This window comes from Aptenodytes patagonicus, chromosome 1, assembly GCF_965638725.1.
Source record: "Aptenodytes patagonicus chromosome 1, bAptPat1.pri.cur, whole genome shotgun sequence".
NCBI lineage: Eukaryota > Metazoa > Chordata > Aves > Sphenisciformes > Spheniscidae > Aptenodytes > Aptenodytes patagonicus.
Window position 1 is genome coordinate 6,195,839 of NC_134949.1, and position 15,632 is coordinate 6,211,470.

General features: G+C 37.1%; 1 protein-coding gene across 3 annotated transcripts in view; it reads right to left on the reverse strand.

Annotated features, from left to right (window-relative positions):
* Positions 1 to 15,632, reverse strand: part of USP6NL (USP6 N-terminal like) — a 131,782-nt gene that overhangs the window by 53,906 nt on the left and 62,244 nt on the right. The window lies entirely within an intron of this gene.

A 15,632-nucleotide genomic window follows, 5' to 3' on the forward strand; every position in this document is an offset into this window, starting at 1 on the left:
ATTTAGTGTATGTGTTTTCTACGCAGAAGCACCTTACAGATTTTTTTCCCCCCCCTAAACAGGATTAGGTGGATTCAGACAAAGTCAGTTAATGTCTATTAATCAATGTAATTTTATTGTACCTTCTTTTTTTTCTTTATACTGATGAATCTTCCCCTTCCTTCCACAGCCTAGCCAATCTAATATTGTTATACCTTCATCATTTCTTTTAATGTTGAATCTTCTCCCACCATTCCCAGCCTATTTAAACTTGTATTTTTGATGTTTTTTATCTGTGTACTTCACCAAGTAATAATGTGAAGTAGTAAACAATATTAACATAATATAGCCACATCCTGCCCTAAGATGACTGCTTTCCTTTAATACCTCAAGTAATATTCATTTATGGGATACAGAAAAGAAAAACAGGACTGATTAACGTAATTAGCTTGGAACCATACAATACTTGATAGCCAAAAGAGGAGTCACAGAGACAGCTTTTAACTGAACTCACGTAAATAAGGTCTCACTTAGCAAAAACAAAATCTTAACATTCTATTGTCCACAATAAAGACAGACCCAAACGAGGTAGATCCACCTGTTTAGATCGGACAGAAATCAAGAATCACTACATCTGGTATGTGTCTTTGCCCCAGGCACAGACTCCAGCCTCCCACTTGCAAGCTGGGCAGCCCACATCGTAACCTAACAACAGCTCAAGGGCTCTGGCTGTCACTGCCGAGCAGCCGTGGTGTTACAGCATGAAGAAAAAGATCCAAAGATGTTGCCTACAGGTTTGGGAGCCACAAAATGCTGGGACCAAATCCTGACTCCAATAAAGAGCAGGGCCTCATCAAGGTGAGCTGGGTTTCATACTAGAAGGCTCCTCAAAGACATTTCACTGGGAGGAAGTACTAGTCTCCAAGGTTTGACTGGAATTCAGGACCTCCACCCGTGGTCCTCACTGGTGGTGATCTGCAGCACTGGCGCAAAGTCTTCTTCCCATCTGTCAAACTGGACTATTACCACCTTTCGTGAGGATTTCACACAAAGGAAAAGTGGCCTATAAGTTCAAAGAAACAGAATTTCATTTTGAAGAATAAGGACTTGATTGAAAATGCTTTTTTATTAGATTATAAGCGATGAATGAATTTTACATCTTTAAACTCACCATGATGGCTAACACAGGTTTTCATGATTTTTTCAAGAGAACTTAAAAGAAATATTAATCTTAAATGCATAAATATCTGACACCAGAACATTAAACATGCAGATCTATGGTTTTGACCATTAACCTGTGTTGTAATTAGCCTCCTTGAGTAACAGTGGTAGTTTAAATAAATTGAAAAGTCTCAGACTTAACAAGCTTACAGTCACCTACCCACTGCTGCTGTTTAAATCAGTCTTCTTTAAACAGCACTTTGATATATTTGTTCAATATAAACACAAGGAAAGACTTTCTCATATTACTCACTCATCAGATTTATTCTTTTCCTACATTTGTACTTAAATTCCAAATATGTTCCCTGCTGGCTCAAATCACAGCATTTTCCTGCTTCTAGTTTGGCTTAAATAAAATCTAAGAAATATAAAGGCTCCTCTATCATTTGCAGCTTCAGCTGAGGATGGAAGATGTTTAGTGCAATAATCAGCAGTCTTGATACGTTGATAACCCCAGAACGGTACATTCCTGACAATTCAATTCTTCACAGTTCCAAGTTGTATAAAACCTGACACTCTATTTTTCACTGGGGAAAAAAAAAGTGGCAAAAATTGACCATAATACACTAAAAATCTTTACCACAAAGCTTACTTGCCCAAAGAGCTGTTATGTTCAAAATTTCTTTGTAAGCTGTATTCTCATTTCTCATAACTTCTATTTCAAAACACACCGCTTACTTAAAAACCTTTTCTACTTGCTGTAGCCTTTTTCACCCCAGAGAGAATTAGCCAGTGCACTGTGAAGAACTTTGGGGTCTTTCATCCTGAAACATGTTGCAGGAATAATTGTGATATGTGCAAGTCATTATTTCATTTTTTTAAAAACATCAATTAAATTCAGTATTCCTATATTACTGAACTCACTATAACATGACTATTAAAAGACTCGAATCCTCATAAAACCTGTGGTGCAGTCCCTACGCAAAATTTCTCAAACCATTTCTCAATTATTTCCTCATGCTCTCCTCGATGTACTAAGTGCAATAGCATCACCTTGTATCATTGCATGCACATTTTAACTGAAAAGTATTTGAAATCGTATTTGGTGTCACATATTAAATACAATGTGGGAAAAGTTTCTTGCAGAACACATCCTCGTGGTCTCATTGACTTAATCATTTCGAAATAGATGCTGTGCGTTCAGTTTTTCATTTGTGATGCAACGTTAAGTGTTTAAATCCATGAGGAAAACATACTTGCTACTACCCAGCAGAATTATTTTGAAGGAATTCTTTAAAATAAAAAAAATTCAGTGATTTGTATTCTTTTGTTTTGAAACTTCTATGATCAAGGAATACGTGAGTGAAACATCCACAAAAACATCAGTAAGGCATAAAACTCAAAAGTAAAAGTGTCATGAAATAAATTTATGAAAAGTGATCATGCACAGGTAGGATATGAGAAGGAAGGGAAGAATTCAGTTGAGATATCTGAACAAGAAAAGCTTTAGTACAAATGGAGTTGTTTTGCTGTACAATATAGAACTCAGATTGTTAAGTAACAAATTGCAACATTTCAGTACTCAGATATATTAGGAAAAAGTAAATCTTCCCCAAGTACGAACCGTTTTTAGGCTGTGTAATTTGTGAGAAGTGAGTTGTAGGAGTCTATAGCTTTACTAGACAAAAAATTAGTATCTTGACACTGGGAAACCAATTCTACAATAATAAACACACCACCTAGGTGTTCTCTCAGGTATGCCTTCCTTTCAGTGTCTGATACACAGCACGTAGAACTGTCAAAGCAATACACAGTATTACGGATAGTCACAACAGTGCTTTGCGACAGAATGACACCTTATTTTATATAGATACATACTGTTTCCAGGTATATGACATGAGGCAGTAAAGGCTAATACACATACTGATCTTTGTTCTAAAGTCAGCTGACAAGATAAATAAGACTAATTTTGTAATTCACAGGACACACAATATCATTACTTATAATGACTATTTTTATGTCTCCATTATGTCACAAGATGGGCTACAAAGCAAACTGTTTTCTAAAGTCAACTGAAAAAAACTCATTAACCATTATAAGTAGAAATAAAACAATATTTCAGTCATGTCTTTCTTTAGACCTATGATTAAGTTGTTCTACTCTTTATAACAGAAATCTAAAGCACAACTTAGTGTTGAATTCAGATCCTTTAGTCCAAGCGAGTTCATTTTCAGAATAATTCTGATTAACTGCTTTAACCTTCCAATCTTTGAATGGAAATTAAAGGCAATAGAGTCATTTTCAAAACTAATAATACATGGAAAAGATTTCTGAAAACACTAAGGAGAAAGTAAGAAAGCTGTTTTTTAAACTAAATGATGGATTTTCCACAGATAAAATTCTATGGATCACTTCCTTCTTTCCATTACACAGTTTACTTATATAACTCACAATTTTGATTGTGTCTGTCTATCAAAATAATTGGAGCTCTGCTACTGTAATCATCCACTTTGAATTTTCACCAAATAACCTCTGCACAGTGTGGGGGTGGTGACTACAGAAGATTAAAAAAAAACAGCTTTCAGAAGTTTTGTTAAAATTCATAAGCAAGCCAAAGCAATTAATTAACATATGGGATAAGCCAATGTGATATTCCACAATATAATTATCAGGAAATATGCTGCAAGAAAGAATTTAATGCTGGCAAAAGATTGGATCACGTGATTTTGTGACTAGGTTTAGTTACAATTATTATTTGTGGATTCTGTGGATGCTGCTGCCAATACGCACAGCACAGTGCCATGAAAATGTAGCTCCTGTCCAGAAAGTCTCAAGTAATGCACACTCTCAGAGATAAGATAAGATAAGATAAAATAAAATCAAAAGATTTATCAAATTCAATTAAATCTCAAAGTGGTGACTTTTTAGGAAAGTACTTTCCTGCTTGGGAGAAGATAACTTCACTGTAAAGTTTTTATTGCCAATATAAAAAAATGATCGAGAAATTCATAGCAAAAGACCTGTATTTTCACTGCCACATGCTAAAATATATGCTTTCATGTGTCTTTAGTAAAAGACATGTTCTATATGCAAACTTTGAAGTTTTCCCAGCTTGGAATCAGAAAACCTTTGAGAAGAATCTGTAATCTGCATAATTGAGTACAGCAGCATTTCTAGTGATTTCTGATGTCACTTTAATTGAACATAAACAAACACTGAGGTTAAAAAGTCTTCAGAATCACATTCCAAGTGTTTTTAAAAAAACATGAAAAAAGATAAACATTAGTCTAAGCTACCTTAAAACTCTCAAAAAGTTAAAAGATAAATGAAAAAGAATTAATCTCTTTGCCTGGCTTCTGATTTACATTTGACATATAAATGTCCAAAACACCTAGGATTTTTTCCTTAAGCATAGATATATATTGCTTTTAAGTACTGCTTGAAGGCTACTTACTGTACAGATCACTTACACCACATACTAATAGCAATCCAGGACTTACATGTTGGCAGCTTCATCTGTATCAAAATTCACGTGCTATGCAAAGCGTATTCCAACATAAATTAACTAACATGGTAGTGTTCCAGCACTATGTATTTGTTCACTGCTGAAGCTCAATGCTTTATGTACCTACGCTTGCTTCTTTTATGAAATAATCTTCTGCAGTCTAAACTTCCATTTTGGTGGGTCTTTCACTTGGGTCAAGAGTAGCAGCATATTTGCACTTCTAAAAACTGTTACCCCAGACCTCTTTTAGCACTCTTAATAATCAGTGCCAGTGAAGCACACTCCGGCCATTCCCTATATTCAGTTACTTTAATCTTCTATAAATGCTAAATATAGTAGGAAATATATGTGGTAATAATAATTATGTTAAATCCTTACATTTTAGGGCTTAAGCAGTAACTCAAAACCAATGCGTATCGCTTTATGCATGTTGTATAAATTAAATCATGTATTACCATATTCAATCATTTTTTCAGTTCTGCTACCTAATAGCTCTTTTCATAAAAGGAAGTAGTTCATGAATTCCTAGTACACAGTGGGTGATCTTTTACTCAAATCAAGTAGCAGCAGCTGTTAACAAAAACACACTATTTGTCCTTAGTTGGCAGAATTATCCTGCAGCTTACTTTTGTGTTTGCAATCAAATCTGCAGGATTGCATTCACCTCATTTATTTCTGTATCTGCAGAGATACAGAGATACTGTTGAAGTGACAGCCTGGACTAACTCAGCTGAAAGAATGGATTTAAAATTCAAATTTCAACTCTAGTCCTAAGAATAAGCTAAAGAAATGGGTACAATTGTGACAGTTTTAGGAAAAAAAAAATCCATACCATTCTGAATGATAGCAAATACAAACAGAACATTCCTTCCTTCCATGGGAAGGACCTGTGTGAAGACAAGAGTAGTAGAAGCTACTATATGCTAGGTCATCATGATAACACAAGAGGAAAAATAAAAATTAAAAAAAAAATAAAAATAATAAAAAAACCCCAAACCTTTCATTAAGATGAACAAAACTGAATTACAGAGAAGAACATCTTAAATGCTTTTGTAAAGGAACTGAAATTAGCAGTCTAAACCACCGGAAAATTTATTGGTAACTTCTAGACACAGATATTAAAAAATGATTGCAACCATGAGAGCACAGCACATGGGCAAAGCTGCTTATTTTCCAATAGAAGCCAAAATTAACTAGACAAGAAAACGTGACTGAGAAAGATATACCTGAAATCCTACTACTCTCCTTTTGTGGCTATAAATAGCAATCCAGGAGGTATTGTTCAGGTTCTTCAGTTGTTGTTTGAATTACAGGTGGTTGGCGGCTTCTCTTCAAAGAGGTCCAAAATAGGTGACTTCAAGCCTTGCATAAAATGAGTTGATTCTGGGTTCAAATAGCCTCCTTCACTTTACGACGTTCTAAAGCAAGCCTGTCTCGGACAATGACCTAGCCAAGTCCAGAAGTAAGGCACTTCCTCCTTCTCCTGGTGAAGTTCTACCACCAAGAACACAAGTGGTGTGCAAATACTGTAAGATACTATATGACTGTGAGGCTCACAGGTGATCATCTGGGAAAGTTTGGTTCCTCTCCCTTCTGCTAGGACTGGTTTAGACAGTTTTCATGGAACAGCTTTTGAATAAATGACCACTTTTGCCATCAGGCTGGCAAAAGAGACTTGTTTAAATAGTAAGCGTGAGGAAAAGTGAACACCAAAAGCATTGAAGAGTTCCTCATAGCAACCAAAACACATTCTAAAGCAACGTTTCTGACCACATGCTACTGCAAAATAAGACACGGATTTAAGGAAGCAATTACTGCAAATTGCCATACACATCTCATGCTTTTAGAAGTAAGTTCAAATGCATCAATGCAAAGAAAAGGATCACAACGTAACCACCACCACAACTGGACACCAATGCAGAGATCAAAGTTCATTGTCTATCGTGGAAGCAGAGCTGTAAACTAAAGAAAGTCAGAATGGATAACGACTTAAGTAAAATTTACAGCAAGTCCAATGTACTCCTCCACTGTCAGTGATGTTTAAATGAAATTGCCTATTTACCTTGGTCTCTGAAAGGTCTGTCTCTGAAACTTAGCCCCATCACTTCACAATTGCATAGTAAGCAGAGATTCATTTCAACTTATCAGGAGTTCCATAACTGATAAATAGTAAAATTTGTAAAACCTCTTCATTAATGTTTATTATCTATCTGTCACCGCTGTGTTTTCAAACCAGGCTTTGTCTTACAGAAATGCAATTAAAACATTCTTTTAGAAGTAGTTCCCTGTGAATGCATGCAAGAAAAATGGTTTTGTCTAATGCTAGGAAGATGGACCTAAAAAAAAGCATTCTGAAACTCAATTACTAACCCAAGAAAACTTCCATTTTTCTCCTTAAATAAAAATATCATCCTTAGTATACGTTAGGGCAAAAGGAAAGAACATTAAATAGAGCTGAAATTTGTGGGGTTTTTTAACAGCAGTTCCTCAGTACGTTGATTAGCAACTAATATTTCAGAGCAAAATCAGTCCAGGGAAGCGTATCACATATTAGAGGGCAGAGACCATTGCACACAATGCAAGACTACAGTAGAGTTTTCATAGTAAATCTTTATAATGCCACATGAAAAATTCTACACAGTCAGAACGAGGCATATTCATGTATTTAGTAAAAAAGGGAATTATGAGAACCACAACTCTTCTCTAACGTCTGAAATATGAATTTTTTTTTTTTTTTTTTTTTTAAATAAAGATTTGCCTTTGGCAGCTGAAAGAGGTTGAACTTAGCACGCTTTCTTCCTAAGGGAGGGAAGAGCTAAGCCACTCTCCTGACAAATAGGTCTGACCCTGTCTCTCAAAGCCGAGAAGAAAAGAGGAGGAGAGGAAAATGACAGCAAGTCCCTAATGAATAACCACAATATATAAAATGCAGTAAGATTTACATTTATAATTGAACTGTTAAGAATAAACATTTCATTGGCCTTTTAGCACATCATATCATCACTTAATGTGTTTGGCAATACCTACTGTGCCTAGAAAATTAAGGCTAGTGGCTGTGTGTCACTATGAACAGTAACTTTGCAACTCTCCTAGTAACCTTAGCACTCCTTCCTTAAGCTTTTATGTGCAGACTTTTCTACTAAAAATTTGAAACGAACATTACATAAAAATCCCTTTTTGTTTTTTAATACTTCTTTGAGTATTACCAAATTACAGCCACCATGCTTCTTTCTTTAGTTTCTACTACCCGAAACTTTTGGCATCTCAGCATAACTGCTTTTGCTGCCAAGAACACTGAGAGACCACTCCTTACATCTCTTATCTGGAGAGACTTCACCTGCGTACCTACTTAAATCAGCAGGGTTAGCTGTGTAAGACCTATTGCTTTTGGACATGGGGTTCAACAGGCACATTGTAGAAAGTATTAAGGAGTGCATGAAGAATATTTTGGAGACAAGGACTGTTTTCCAGCAAGGCTATGTATAAGTTACCAAGAAACAGAATGAGAGAGAGGATAACTAGCTGCTCATCATATTGCTCCCTATTAAAAAGTTAGGGGCAAAATAATAACAAGGAAAAAAAAAATCAATAACTTCATTTGGAGACATTTAACGGAGTATCTCACAATTCCTGATTGAGCTCTCAATTTCTTTGCTCCCCTAGCTCATTTTTGCAGCATGCTGCAGAAATGCATTACAGAGCTAATAAAAATGCAATATATTTTTTAAAGAGTAAAGTTCGACGGAGAAGAGCAGGTAGGCCTCTATCTTAGCCAAAGAAATAATAGTGAACTCTACTATTTGAACAGCACCGCTGGCAATGCAATAATCTCCAGCATTAGCAAACTATTCTACAAGCATGTTCACTCCTTTAATAGACTCGAGGGATAAAGAATAAGGAGTATGAGTCAGATTCTCAGCTGCTGTAAATTGGTACAATTCCATCAGAATCAGTGCAGAGCTACTGTAAGAGTAGTACAAGAATCTAACCCAAATTTTCAAGAGCTTCATGAACGTAGAAAAAAACCACTGTATTTTCTACCATTACTACTTCTATTGTATGTTTTCCTTCACTAGAAGGAAAAAAAAAAAAACAACCCACACACCAAAACAAACAACCTTGCAGAAGAAACCTCCAATCTGCCCAACCTCACTATGCTGATCCCTTGACGCTTATCAGCATACTAGAATCTGCCAGACTGCACACACATCCCCAGTTTCTATTTATTGAATAGGTAGTAAAAGAAAAACACGTTTAAGCTGAATCACCCAAGTTAGACCACAAAACCTGCTAATATTGGTTATTGCTATAATATAATAAGTATTAATACAAGTTTTACACAGACCTTGATAATAACAAGATCTGAAAAGAATTCATATTGTGTGGGTTGGAGAAATAAGTCTTTAAAATAGTTACTGCATTTTTTTAAGTTTTGTCATGGCATCTTAGGATTTTCACAGCTCATTATCAAAAGTTAACAGGACAATGCAGTTGACAGCATCCATCAACGAATTTTGGAAAGAAAAAGGTTCTTGAAAAGCTGCAGTAAATAAATTGTAGTTTCTTCTGTTATTTCCACTTTGTATCTATTAAAACCTGAACAATTATAACGCTTCTCACAATATATTAGTCAACATGTATTAGTCATAATCTATGTTTCCCAGTGTGGATTAGTAAAATTTGGCCTTGAGCTGTACCTGTCCCGAATTCCAAAAAGCAATGACAGTTATTTTCTTCTTACTTAGAAAAGCACAATTGTAGCCTTAATAAGTTTTCTTATGAAATAAAACTGAATGCCCCCCTCACAGCTGGGTGATATACAGGGATAGACAAATATAAGAATCAAACAAGAATATACACAACAAGTACTGCTAATAAAAGACCCAATAATATAAGTCATAACTGCTAGCTAAAAAGGAAAGGTGTAGAATTGTTTTATTTTTTTAATACTTTTGCTTGGTCACTATCTGATGAAGGACTGAAATCACTAGTTCCAACAGGTACCAAACAAACGATCCCAGATGATGTCTGATCTTCGAGAGGGAATGTCATTCAATGAGTTAGAGACTTCAGTACAAAGGAGCACAGAACCTGGCAGTGTATTGAACAGGGGCATATTGGTGTGGAGACCTAAGGAAAGGAAGATGTCTTCTAGCTGTTTGGATTTGCTCAAATTTTAGTTTTCTGTGCCATCCTAAGAAGACACTGAGGCTGTTTTTCTTATCCTGCTCTCTGACTTTTGGCCTGGTGCTTAAAGGCCCGAAAGAGGATGGGCTCTTTAAACATGAAATTGGTGTTGACCTTTCGAGTTGCAAAATGCTGCTTTCAGCTTTTACCCTATTTTAGGAGCACGTACAAAGTTTAGGCTGTTTTGCAAACCCCAATCAGCCAATGCTCTTGTGACCACTCAACCTTAACATTATATGGGGCAGGGAGGAAGGGGAAGGAATAAAGTTATTTTGCCCTTGTAGCTAGCTGGAGATTTCGCAAAAAATAAATACAAGGATACATTCACAAAAATATACGTTTAAATATGTGCTTCAATGATCTTCAGTTAAAGTTTAAATTCTTATTTATCTACAAAACATTGACTGTCATTTGGATTTGTTGCTTTAAGACCTTTAATAATTTTTTAACTATAAAAATCATTCATATAATTGCCACTTCTAAATAGACAAAGTAATATAGATATTATTATTTAAACTGCAGGCTTAAAGAATTTAAAAATATCTTTTAAAGTGCTCCTAGGAGTAGTAGAGGACTTGCCACCACCCAAGGAATAATGTATTAATTGTAGTAGCTTTTTTTAACCATCCCAAAGCAGTAACAAATCAACTAAAGAATTCAAGGAGGGGGAAGGGGAAAATCCCAGATCCCACAGCATTACTGGAATGCCTGCTATGAGCTTCAAGACACTCAGAAATTCCTTTAGTTTTTTTTCCCCTGAAGTTATTTCCTTATCAATGACTGCTGCTAGAAAAACTGCAAATAGAAGTATCTACAAGGTAAAGTTTCTATGGAAGAACAGTCCACAGTGAAAAGATTAAGAACATTTACTTTAAAATTTACCAGGCTCCAAGATAAGACAGAAAGGAACTGCTTTTTTTGTGGGGTGCAGGGTGTTTGGAGTTTGGTTTTCTGGGGTAAGGGTTTTGTTTTTGTTTTGTGCTTGTTTGTTTTTTGGGTTTTTTTTAATTGCAACATTCTGGTGCATGCGTGTGTGCACACGTGCATGTGTGTGTGTATTCTGAGCATGAAATGAGAACTTTTGATTAAATCTGGAGGGAAAAAAAAATGAGGTAGCTTGACACAACGTTGACCAAAAAGACACAACATGTCCTAAGGGGGGGGGAGGGGGGGAGAAAAACACACCAAACAAACCTTATTTTTTATGAATACCAAACATTCCTTCTTTTTCATTTCCAAAAACAGCTGAAACAGTTTTGGTTATGACTATCTGTGAAGAGATCTGAGGCATTTCTCCCATTCCTAAAATACTTGACTGAAGAGTCATACATTATAGACTAAGGCTTAGCTGAACACTATGGTGGTCCCCTGAGATGGTCTGCTAGACTTACAGGTATAGAACAAACTATCTGTCACGTACAATTTCAAGAATGTTTGCTAGAAAAGAATATTCAATCTTATCAAAACACTGATAGACTCTATATACAATCACTGGTGCTAGATTTCCTGGAGGAAAAAGTGTTCCTTTTAAAAATGCATGGTATTTTTCACATCATCCCTACTGTTCAGCATTCCCACACCATAACATGAAATCAGGAGTCCAGCAGGATTTTTACTGGAGAATTTACAGAATGAGGACCATGCCTGAAGTTTTTTGGGTAGGAATGTTGTTGCCTTTTTTTTTTTTTTAAACATATTTTTAGGATTATAGGTAACCACAGTGCACCTGTAGAAATATACTGGTCCGTTCTCTCAAGACTTGTGTTCATGACTAAGATGAGCTCCCTGACATGGGCTTCTCCTAGAGAAACATTACATAAGTGAAGAGTTAAGTTTTAATAGGCACTACTCCATGTATACCAGGTGACTTTAGGAAGACCAACAGTACTTGACAGAAACTAGTCTATATCAATTAAGATTAACAATGCTAATGATATTAAAACTGTATGAAATGGTATTGAGATGAACCAATGCTACTTCTCTTTTCTTGTATTGCTTTGCAAATTTGAGTTTAACACAACAGGGTTGGAAATATTGCACTGGAAAGTATGACCCAGTTACCAACTGGGTCCAGGTGGCACACATGCAGCATAGTCTCTGCTATGAGAAGGCACATCAGCGTCTGAAGCGTAGCTCCATCAGAGGTGACATGTGCCCTTAGAGTCATGTGAGACCTCCGGACTCTGAAATGTCCTTTTCCCCTTGGAAAACAGTGCACTGAAAGCATCTCTCTCCAAATACATCCTCAACCTTCCAGAAGGAAGCAAACACACTGTCGGGTTGTACAACAATCTAGTAACCACTGTCACATTTACAGTGTTCTGTAACCAACATGTCCAGAAGACACTGGCCAACGTCTCAGTTACCTTCTTCACAAGTTGAGCTTCCAGTGCTTGACTTGTACCCAGCATGGCAGTTACAGGTATTGGGTTTCAGTAGCCAGGGGCTGCAGGGGTGACCTGTGTGGGAGGGGGCCATGACCTGCCCTGTGCCTGTCATGGCTGCTCCAGCCAGCTCTGAATCCGCTATAACAAAACCATCATGTGCCAAAACTTCAGTCAGCTGGAGGAACCCACGATCCGCCTACTAAAAACATATTTTTAAAAGCATGGCAGCTGCTAGAGGCAGGAGAAATGGAGGAGATGTGGGGAGAAGCAGAAGAGACACACGGAAGGAGGTGTTGTTGGGGGGACGGCTGGAGATGCGCTCTCAGAAGAAGGCACGTCATGCCAGGGGAGGGACGTCTCCGAGGGGACTGCAGCCCGCGGGTGACCCACACTGGGGCAGCACAAAACAAGTAAGATACAAGGATACAAGGAGCAGTAGACAAAAACAAGTAAGAAACTAAGAGCAGCAGAAAGAAGCCATTGCACCATGCACTGCCTGTCACCTCACCAAAGGAACTGGGGCAAGCAAAGGGCAACCCACGGCAAAAAACAAGGGAAGTTTGTCCTGGGGGCAGAAGGGAGAGAGGTGTTTCCCCTAGGTGTTCATTAAAGTTTTATGTTTTGAGGTCTCCCCCCCTCCCCCAAGATCCAAATCAGCAATCAGAATGTTGTGTTATTTGGCAATAAATTATGTAAAAAATTTCCCAAGTTGAGACTATTTTGCCAGCAACACCATATGGCTTAAATAAACCATGACAACCACCACTTCCTTACAGCCTCACAACAACAGCAATTGGTAAGGCCAAGTTTTCTACGTTTTAGCCAATAATGAGATTTTAACTGTTTCTGGTTTGCGCATGCCTCTCATACAATTTATAAGCTACTCTACTGAAAACACACCCGTTAAAATTTAGTCAGTCCTGCTGACAATACTCCTCGTAGGTGCATTTTGTTTTGTACAATCTGGTCCTAAACATCTCAAGAGACAGACCCCTTCAGCTCCCCACAGGGTTATTTCGCAGCTTAGCATGTTTGCTGGAAACCTTCTCATATCCAACTTCCCTCTAAAACTTCCCTTTATTCATTTCAAACAAGTCTCATTATTATAATGCTTTGGTACTTCTCACTGAACTTACTTTCTTGTTCCCTAAATTCATCAGGTATTAACTCAGCTTTTTTGTTTTAAATAGCTGTTTTTAATAACCTGTCCACACCAATTTCCTTTCCAAAGTCAACTAGAACTTTCATATTCATTTGCAGAATTGCAAAATAAAAAACAGTACAGATAAGGACACTGGGACACCAGAAGAATCGTAGATCTAGACCAAAACTACTCTTTAAAAGCCTCTAGTCTTTACTTTCTCCCATCTTCTTCTTGGTGGCAAGTTACACAGGCAGCTTGAGTGCTTCATCCCACCAACCTTATCTTTTCTGCCCTATCAGCAATCAGCTGAACTTTGAACGCACCTTCACAGAGCCAAGGAAAGCTGCAGACAGGACATAGCCAAGGAGAAAGAGAAGTTTATAAACTACCGATAGTAATCAAGGCCTATTGCACTTGAGCAAACAAGCCCTAATTTTCCATCAGGTTCCCCACATCCAGCAGCCTTCTGATATTAAGTAGCTGAAAAATGTCTTCTGTATTTTAAGATGTCAGTGTAAACAAGTTTACAAATCATTGCAGATCTCCACTTAACTAGGAGTACAATAAATCTGATACCGTCCCCAGACTTTCAGTTTTCAACGTGCATCAGCCCATTACGTTAATTCACACTGTAAACACCCGATAGAAGGGTCACGAGGAATCATGGGTCTTATGGATGATAACCATTAAGGCAACTGTTTGAGGCTTTTGGTACATACTGCTTAATTTCAAGTTCTTGGAGGAATAGGAGTTTCTTTCAGAAACGGTAGATTGCACGGGCTCAGTACTGCAGTATACATGAACCCAGACCATAGTTAAAATCTATAGTGCAATATAAATTGTCTTTTCAGGGAAAGACAGTTGATATGCTTATCCTAATTATATTTCTCCTATTAGGAGGTATTTTATTTCTCAGGAAAATAAAAACATCATTTGCAATGAATTTGCTTTAAAGAATCATAAAGCAGCCTTGACAGCACTCTCAGGTGAAATCTGCCTTATAACGAGACATCATTAGCATATAAGTAAAAAATATTGCACAATTAGTGAAGAGACAGAGTATCTACATACATTGTTAATTTGTGCAAGTGCTCATGTGTTATAAACATTTCAGATTTCATCCCTTGAAGTTAACTATGCAGCGAATGAATTCTGCATAGACTTTGCATTGGTGACAACATTACAAGAAAGCAAGTATGGCCTAATGACTAAGGTCCATCTACCTTACCACATCATAAGAATGACTGCAGTATGATGTAAGGGTGCCCACAGTAGCTTTAAGTTTCAGCTACAACAGCATGGAAACTGGCACATGGTGATTTGCGAAGCAGCACCTCCATAACTGCATCTCAAATATGGCTCCTATGCTATCCTTCAGCGTAGGAGCCATGAAATCAAAGACTCCTGAAAACTGACTGCAGCAGCAACTGTAGCAGACATGAATAACATTCTTCCATGCCTAGCATATAAAAAGGCAAATATCACAATACAAACAACAGGAAAAGTTTAGGAGTTCATAAGGATACCAAAATCAAGAATCCACTTGCAAATCTGAAGGCGCATGATTCAATTTCCACTGAAGTCAGTGGTGAACTTAGCAGTGGCTTCAATTATTTTGGCACAAGCAATAATTCTGACATCCTCCATTAAGAATGCCTACAACTGCAACTACAATACCAGACAGGTGGTGTTGCAGCTGTAGTTTACCAACACAAAGACCTCTCTGTGTAAAATAGAACTGTTTGGAGGTCACACACCAAATTAACTCACCCTGATGAAGCAAAGGCAGTCTACAGGTAAAGATCACTGTTTCAACTGACAGCTTATAAAACCAATGACATTACAAATTTGTACATTCTTCTACAAATAGAAGAAGGGGGGGGGGGATCCCCCCAAAAACAACACACACACCCTCCCCCCCAGTACTATAAAAGTACATAGTTATTGTAATAAGTTTTCCACTCATCACTGATTTTTCTGGATTTTAATTGCACTTCATAAAGCACAAACCTAAATGCCAAACACCAAGAACGGTAGAGAGTCTTGACTGGATATTATCAAAAGTAGCAAGTCAGCTTGTGTTCAGTTTCTGCAAGTTGGATATTTACATCTGCCAACTACAAAAGTCGTAATACATTTTAATACTCTCATCTTTTATTTGCCAAGAAGACAGAGATTATTTGTTACAAAGGAGGTAGGGTAATTGGATCTGGATTCTGGCATTTTCTGGCTTGACTTTATGATGCAACATTAGGTCCCAAATCAGCAG